The sequence below is a fragment of the Penaeus vannamei genome, chromosome 16 (assembly GCF_042767895.1).
Source record: "Penaeus vannamei isolate JL-2024 chromosome 16, ASM4276789v1, whole genome shotgun sequence".
Classification (NCBI taxonomy): Eukaryota; Metazoa; Arthropoda; class Malacostraca; order Decapoda; family Penaeidae; genus Penaeus; species Penaeus vannamei.
In genome coordinates this window covers 9,626,261-9,633,760 of record NC_091564.1, presented here as the reverse complement: position 1 = coordinate 9,633,760, position 7,500 = coordinate 9,626,261, and the positions used below count along the sequence as shown (strand labels likewise).

The window sequence follows — 7,500 nt, the reverse complement described above, 5'->3', positions numbered from 1 at the left end:
AAGGAGGCTCTTCACCCACGCCTAGTCTACAAAACCTTCACATCTGACAAAGTAGATCCCGCGCATGTCAGCAAATATTTACCAGAAAATCAATGGTATCGAACTTACTATCGTCTTTCTGCATACCAAAGAAATGAGAATGTCGGGGGAAGCAGTAGAGCCACTGATCTAATCAAAGACTTTCACATATAATATATATCGAGCAATGAATATTTACCATTTTACCCCAATATCCCCACTGATAGCTGTCCCCTGCCTTTACCACCTCCCCCTTATGTGCACATCTTAAATCAATATCTTTTCTGGAATAAGTGTTTAGCCATCCATCTCCTAAAATTGAGGGAGACTTTTTTTTTGTCTGCGACCCCTACCCACTCCCCAGCAACTATGCTTCCTGGTATAGTGGCAACATTTTCTTTCGTACTTCTATACCATATACCAGTTTTACTCAAATCTTTTGGTTTGTTATATCCCTAGTATGATCATACTACTACATTTAAAAAGTGCAATTTATAATGATAAGGTACATCATGTATAACTGTTTTTGTTTACTGGAAGAAAAATGTCGAAATTTAGAACGCTTCCCAATTTACCTTCAACTCGCTGCCCCAAGCGCTCTCCTATTAATTCTCATTCATTTTCGTTCCCACTCTCTTGTTATCCACATTAATTGGGAAAAAATATTATGCTTCATATACTGTGTAAATCTACATTATGTGTATGTAGGCCTACTTTTGAGCGGATTCTTATCAGGAATGGAAGCTAAAGAAAATAGATGGGCCAGGTGTCCAGAGGCAACGCCCCTGGTAGGGGTGTAGGGGGGAGGAGTGATCAAATAGAGAAATGTGACTGGCCACCGCATACCCGGAGAAAGGACCCTCAAAATGACAAGATTTTGAAGAAAACATGATAGCAATTTCGCCCCACTCAAATATCATATCAGGTAATCAGATTGTATTACATAAGTTGCTTGTAAGTAGCCTCCTGCTCTTCTTTTGTGCCTTGACATGGCTCTTCCTTGCCAATGTAGATTTTATATAGCCTCTAGTAAAGGGGCGAAACCACTCTCTTAAGCTGATGTTATTCAATTGTTTGATGCATTATTCTTGTTTCTGATTATGTTACAGTTATTTGCATTTCTAAGTGCATGTGCATAAATTGTCAATAATGTAATTAGTAACAGTATCATCACATTTCCATCATACATGATTATACAGTGGAGATAACGAGAATTGTCTCGTTTATGATCTCATCCAATTTTGGCAAGATGGAAGAGCTGTTACTCTTTCAAAATTAGAAAATAAAATCCAAGAGGGAAATATTGATGCAAACATTATTCCGACGTCCTCTTCAGTTACAAAACTTATAAAGGCAATTTGAATAGAAAATGTTAATAATGCGACTACTATTTAGTGTTACAACTTTTAGAAATGCCACCAGCTACACAAGATATTTCTATCTTATCTCATTCCTTCCATAAGATTTGATTCTCGTCATATTTCTCTTCGTGTCCGAATCCTAATCCTCCTACACAACACTATGAATGTATTGTAATATGATGATGTGTGTCTGTAAAGATCGATTGAGTTTGTGCTTTTATTATTTTCATTTATCACTATAATAATATATTCATATTTTCATTGATCACTATAATAATATATTCACAGCAACTGATATTATTTTACACATGTGCATACAGTATTTTTACACATTTTTTTCGTCATAGCTATTCCACTAGAATATCTCCTTCACTTACCAACCTTAGAATTCTCCTGCCTTTTAAATACATATCACTCAATGATGTAGTTTTTATTGCAATTCAATTTATTCAAAAGACTGTATGGTGCAAATTTATAACGCAAGATAAAAACAATGCTCCATTTTTTATCGAATTTATACAACTTGCAACCGTTATCTGTACCCAAGAATTTCGTATTTGGTTGAAAATGACAATAAATCTACACAAAAGATTTCCAAATATCATTTCTTAACATTTATATTAATGATTTGTAACAGAATATAGTTATAGTCACCCGCTGTATTGCACTCGTTTTTTTTTATTCAGATATGTTCCAGAGAAAACCAAAACATTTTAGGGATATCTAATTTAATTATTATCGCGTTACCTTGCATTTGAAATCAAACGAATTAGATACTTTATGTACTTAAAACATTTAGTAAAAAGAATGCAATTTCAATCAGTAATACTAGTAATACTGGTTTTGGTTAATTCCCCTATATATTAGTTATGCTTTAGTTGTTGAAATTATGTTTCTATAAGCCAGCAGTTTCTCCGGATGATATGTATATAGATGTAAACAGATAAATGAGTATATATATATATATATATATATATATATATATATATATATATATATATATATATATATATATATATATAATGTTAGTAAAATATCACCCGTGTAATGTCCAAAGTTTGCGCATTCCTTTATTCGTTTGTTTCCTTGATGACGTCACATATAAACAAATATCAGCTGTGTGTGACATATTACAAACTAGGGGAAGGCCCAGCAAGTGCTTACCGTGTTTGGTAAGTATGTTGTACTTTTTAATCTACATATTATATTTATTTTTGTTTAGACACTTTTCATTAGCTTCATATACACTAATTGTACATCCATACCAAGAATGAGGAGAATATTATCCTAATATGAATGGAAATTTCAATGCATTAAACTGTTCTGCAGTGAGTTCTCTTGCGTTGGTCATGGATTCACGGTCATGTATAGCGATTATAATGACGTTTTTATCTGGTTTATAATCTGTCTGTTCTCCTAATATGAGGGCAGTAAAAATCGTAGTATTTTTATTGATAATGTATGAAACCTTACGGTAGAAAGAAACATTTTACATATGAATAAATTATGAACTTCTTTGGACATATGGATCATTATATATTATAAAATAATGTAACGACTTTTTAAATAAGATATTTGGCTGCCATCCTATTGTGTCAACTTTGCAAGACGACATTCAGAATATACAGAAATCAAAGATGATATTTCCTGGCTATACCATTTTCGTGTATGCAATATGGTAAAACTTGCAACCTCGGCAAAACGCAAATGGAAAAGTGGAGTTATGATCTTAAATTTTACAATGGTCGAAGTGCAGATGCAGTTAAGGCCGTTGCTAGTTGCAGTGGCGAAATACGAATTTTACGTGAAACCTGTGATAAAGAGTCTGTGTTCAAAAGACACAAGGATGATAAATACCCAATACAATCCCTGCGTCCACTTAATCATTTTTGCACGGTGCGCATCGTCCTGTCCTAAAACAGAGTGAACGGTTCCGTTGCGCAGTGCATCTTTCACATGATTGTAAAAAAAAGACAGTCTTTCCACGGCGAATACCGCTGAAACTCGTCAATTTTTTTTTTTTTTATTATTCCCCTTATTAAGAATGTAATGATGGTACAAACTGATGTAGACGATTTCTATAACGTACATTTTAGTGACTATCAAAGATAGAAAAGTAAAATGACACGTGTTACATTTCGGCGGGCATTTTGGCTGTTTACAAACTGGCCGCGAGGCGAAGCGAACTACCTCCAACCTTCGCCCTGGGTAATTATTTCCAACATTACCGCACCCTTCGGAGACTAAAGTCCCCAACCCGTCAACAATCTTAGGGGATCCGGTGGAGTTAAGAAAGTGTAAACATGAAAAACCCGACCCAAGAATCGCATTTCGCACTGTAAAGAAAGTGTAAAAATGAAAAAAAGAGTCAAGATTCAGCCAGGAAGATTTGATACCGTGTTGTGGAAACGAACGAGCGAGCGAATCCGGCCTAAACGCACAACCTATCATAAAAATCGCCGTCCGAACCAAAGAACTTCCTAAACCTCCCGGGGATCCCCCTCCCGGTCGCCGTATTTCCCTACCAGCGGCTCCGCCGGTGATTGAATCCTTCTTCGTCCAGGCAATTATATGCACCCTATCAATCACTAATGATGGTAGTTCCTGGTTTGATTTTTTCTTTTATTATTGTTTAAAGAGTATTTGCGCCCCAGGTTTCCACCGGCACTAGGAAAAACTGCCGCGTTTTCCGGCAGACCCCCCCAAAGACCCACTGACCCTCCACCAACCTTCACGCGTTAATCTTTGTTTTTCAAAATTTACTCGACGACCTCGCTGTCTCCACCAATTTTCTTTCTGACTGATGTTGCAAGCACCAAGGGGCAAGCACTTCACGACAAAAGCTTGCCAAGTCATAAATTGTTTTGTCTGACAAATTAAACTCGTCTCTAGCTCTTGACTAAGAGAAATGTCTTTCAAATAAAAATTAACGAATTTCGAATTGGTTTCCAAAATCTATTTTAACGTGATCAAAGCAGGTGTTCTTGAATATCGTTATACTGTATTGACATCGCACTCTTCTGTTTACTTTTTTGATTTGTCACACCGGAAGCTCTTTTTCTTAATGTCTAAATGGCAGTCACCGTTACACTTTTCACACCAATTTTTTTCAAAATTAGATTGTGCTCTTGACACAGTGTAAAAAGTCGTTCTATGTTATCACTGTATTTGTGAAAAAAAAAAGAAAATCCCCAAAACCGCAATCGCACAAGTGACAGAAACTCCCATGTCTTCCGGCCGGGTCGTGAACCCTTAGAAGCTGGGTCGGACACTCGTTAAGAGCCGGCCATTAAAAGTGGTAATATAGGGTAGTTCGATGGTTATGAAACACAAAATATGCGTTATATAGTTAATAATGTAATGTAAATGAATGTTTATGGGCGGATGGCGTATATGATAATATAATATCAAGTGAATAGTACAATACAAATTGAAAAATTACTTTCAGATAAGTTGTAAGAGGGATGAAATACTGGTACTAGTTATCATGGCGTTAGTGGTGGTAACGTCACTTGACGTCCATGCGCATTCTGAGGGAAGTTGCTTTGAAAGCTGCCTGTCGCCTTATACTCGTGAGCCATTTTTCAATTTTGACGCGTTTCGTGCGCAGGGAATTAGCCGCAGTGAGCGCGAGTGGACTCTGCCTCGGTGCGGCATTCTTTGCGATGCGGCATTCGTTGCGACATTTTTTTTATGACGTTATTCTTTGCCTGTACAGATCATATCCTATATCCGTGCGTGTATTTTTTTTACATATCTTTATGACGGTGCCCTTAGATTTTGCCTATCTTAGCGCGGTTATTACATTAAGAATAACCGTTGTGGGAGTCTGTTCCAGTCACGAATGGTGTGTGGGAAGTATGAGTGTTTGGCGGAGTCTGCATTGGAGTGATATGTTATGTATTTCTGGTTGTGGGCATTTTTTGTGTCAGGTGTGTTTACGTATCGTAAGTATTCTTGTTTAGTTATGTCGATTTGGTTGCTTGTGATTTTGAACATCATTGTTAGTCTGTGTGCTTGTCTACGTACTGAGAGGGCGTTAATGTGTGATTGTTGTTTTAATAGTGTTGTGGTGCCAGGAATTTTAGTGTAGTTGTTTATAATGAACCTGACTGCTGCGGTATTATTTTTTTCTAATTTGTTTATGTGTGTGTGGGTCTCACACTGCTGCACAATACTCCAGTGTTGGGCGGACAAGGGTGTTATAAGCTATGTATTTAGTGTCTTTTGTACAACCGTGTAAGTTCCTCCTCAGGAAACCCAGTGTTCTGTTGGCTTTGTTGTATGTTGCCTGTGTGTATTAATTTTCATGTCATGTTTGGTATAAAAGAGTTAAGCTACTGGTGTCCTGTCTGCGCGTCTTGAAAAACTTGTTCATTACGTTGTCTTTGAGGTATTAATTGATATGTTTGGGTTCGGCCTTTTTAAATTTTTGGCAAATGTTTGTTGGTGGAGTTTAAAAACGGCCCAATTTTCTGGCGTGTTGTATGATTGCACGCGTCTGTAGAGTCTCCGTTTCTTTCGGTGTTGTCTACATGGGTCACGAGAACCAGGGGTGGGTGTACCGGGTGTTTTATGTGGTATGTGATTGTTGATGGAAGCGCGTATAGAGCGTTTCAGGCTATTCCAGCTGTCACCAAGGGGTCGGGAGTAAGGGTCAGAAGATGTCATGTCATGCCTTGTATGACTTGAGTCAGTGTCGGCTCTTGAGAAGAGCAAGGTAGGTCCTCGTCTGCGTTTCTGTCTGATCGGTTGCAGGTTTGCGTCAGCAAGAACTATGTCGTGGTCATTTAGTCGTGGAATTATCTCGGTGTTTGTTAAGGGAAGTGAATATATATATATATATATATATATATATATATATATATATATATATATATATAATGTATATTGCATATATATATTTCTTTATATGCATACGTATATTTATTTATATATATATATATATATATATATATATATATATACATATATATGTATATATATACATATATATATCTCTATATATATATACATATATATATGTATATATATACATATATATATGTATATTTATACATATATATGTATATGGATATACATATATATATATGTATATGTATATATATGCATATATATATGTATATGTATATATATACATATATATATATGTATATGTATATATATACATATATATATATGTATATGTATATATATATAATATATATATATGTATATGTATATATACATATATATATATATGTATATATATATATATACATATATATATCATATATACATATATATATTATATATATACATATATATATATTATATATACATATATATATTGTATATATACATATATATAATATATATATGTATATATACAATATATATATGTATATATAATATATATATATGTATATATATAATATATATATATGTATATATATAATATATATATGTATATATATAATATATATGTATATATATATAATATATATGTATATATATATATATTATATATATGTATGTATATAATATATATATATATATATATATATATATATATATATATATATATATATATATGTATGTATGTATGTGCATATGAATATATAGATTTGTCTATATAAATATGTATGTATATATATTTATTTTATATAATATGTATATATATGTGTTTATATATATATATATATATATATATATATATATATATATATATGTATGTATATGTATATATAATTATTTTTATTTTTTTTCTATACGTATGTATGTACAGTCGGTAAAAATATATATAACTTTACTTGCGAGTGGGTGAAACCGAAACAATCGCTAAAAAAATTATTCGAAAAGGTTGATGCTTTTTGTTTCCAAAGCTCGGAACAGAAGAAGATCCACGATGTGTTCGATTAGTGTTTGGGATCTGACATGACTAGGGCCTCGTATCATGGCAATATTAGCATTGGAGACCTCACAGACAACTCGTAGTGTCATAATTGCGCTTTAGTCTGAGGAACTATCAAGAAAATATGTTATTTTAAAGCCAGCTTTTTCCCTGTAAATCTAATGAACTTTATTTTATTGATAGTTGCCCCGTCCCCTTACCGTGAGTTTTGTTCTTAAAATTAGTGAT

General features: G+C 33.8%; 1 protein-coding gene across 1 annotated transcript in view; it reads left to right on the top strand.

The window, feature by feature from the left end:
- Nucleotides 1–2,499: 2,499 nt before the first annotated feature.
- Nucleotides 2,500–7,500, top strand: part of LOC113822187 (solute carrier family 15 member 2) — a 62,100-nt gene continuing 57,099 nt past the window's right edge. Inside the window, exon 1 of the mRNA XM_070131161.1 lies at nt 2,500–2,551. The gene's annotated coding sequence lies outside the window, so the exon portion shown is untranslated. The remainder of the gene's footprint in view (nt 2,552–7,500) is intronic.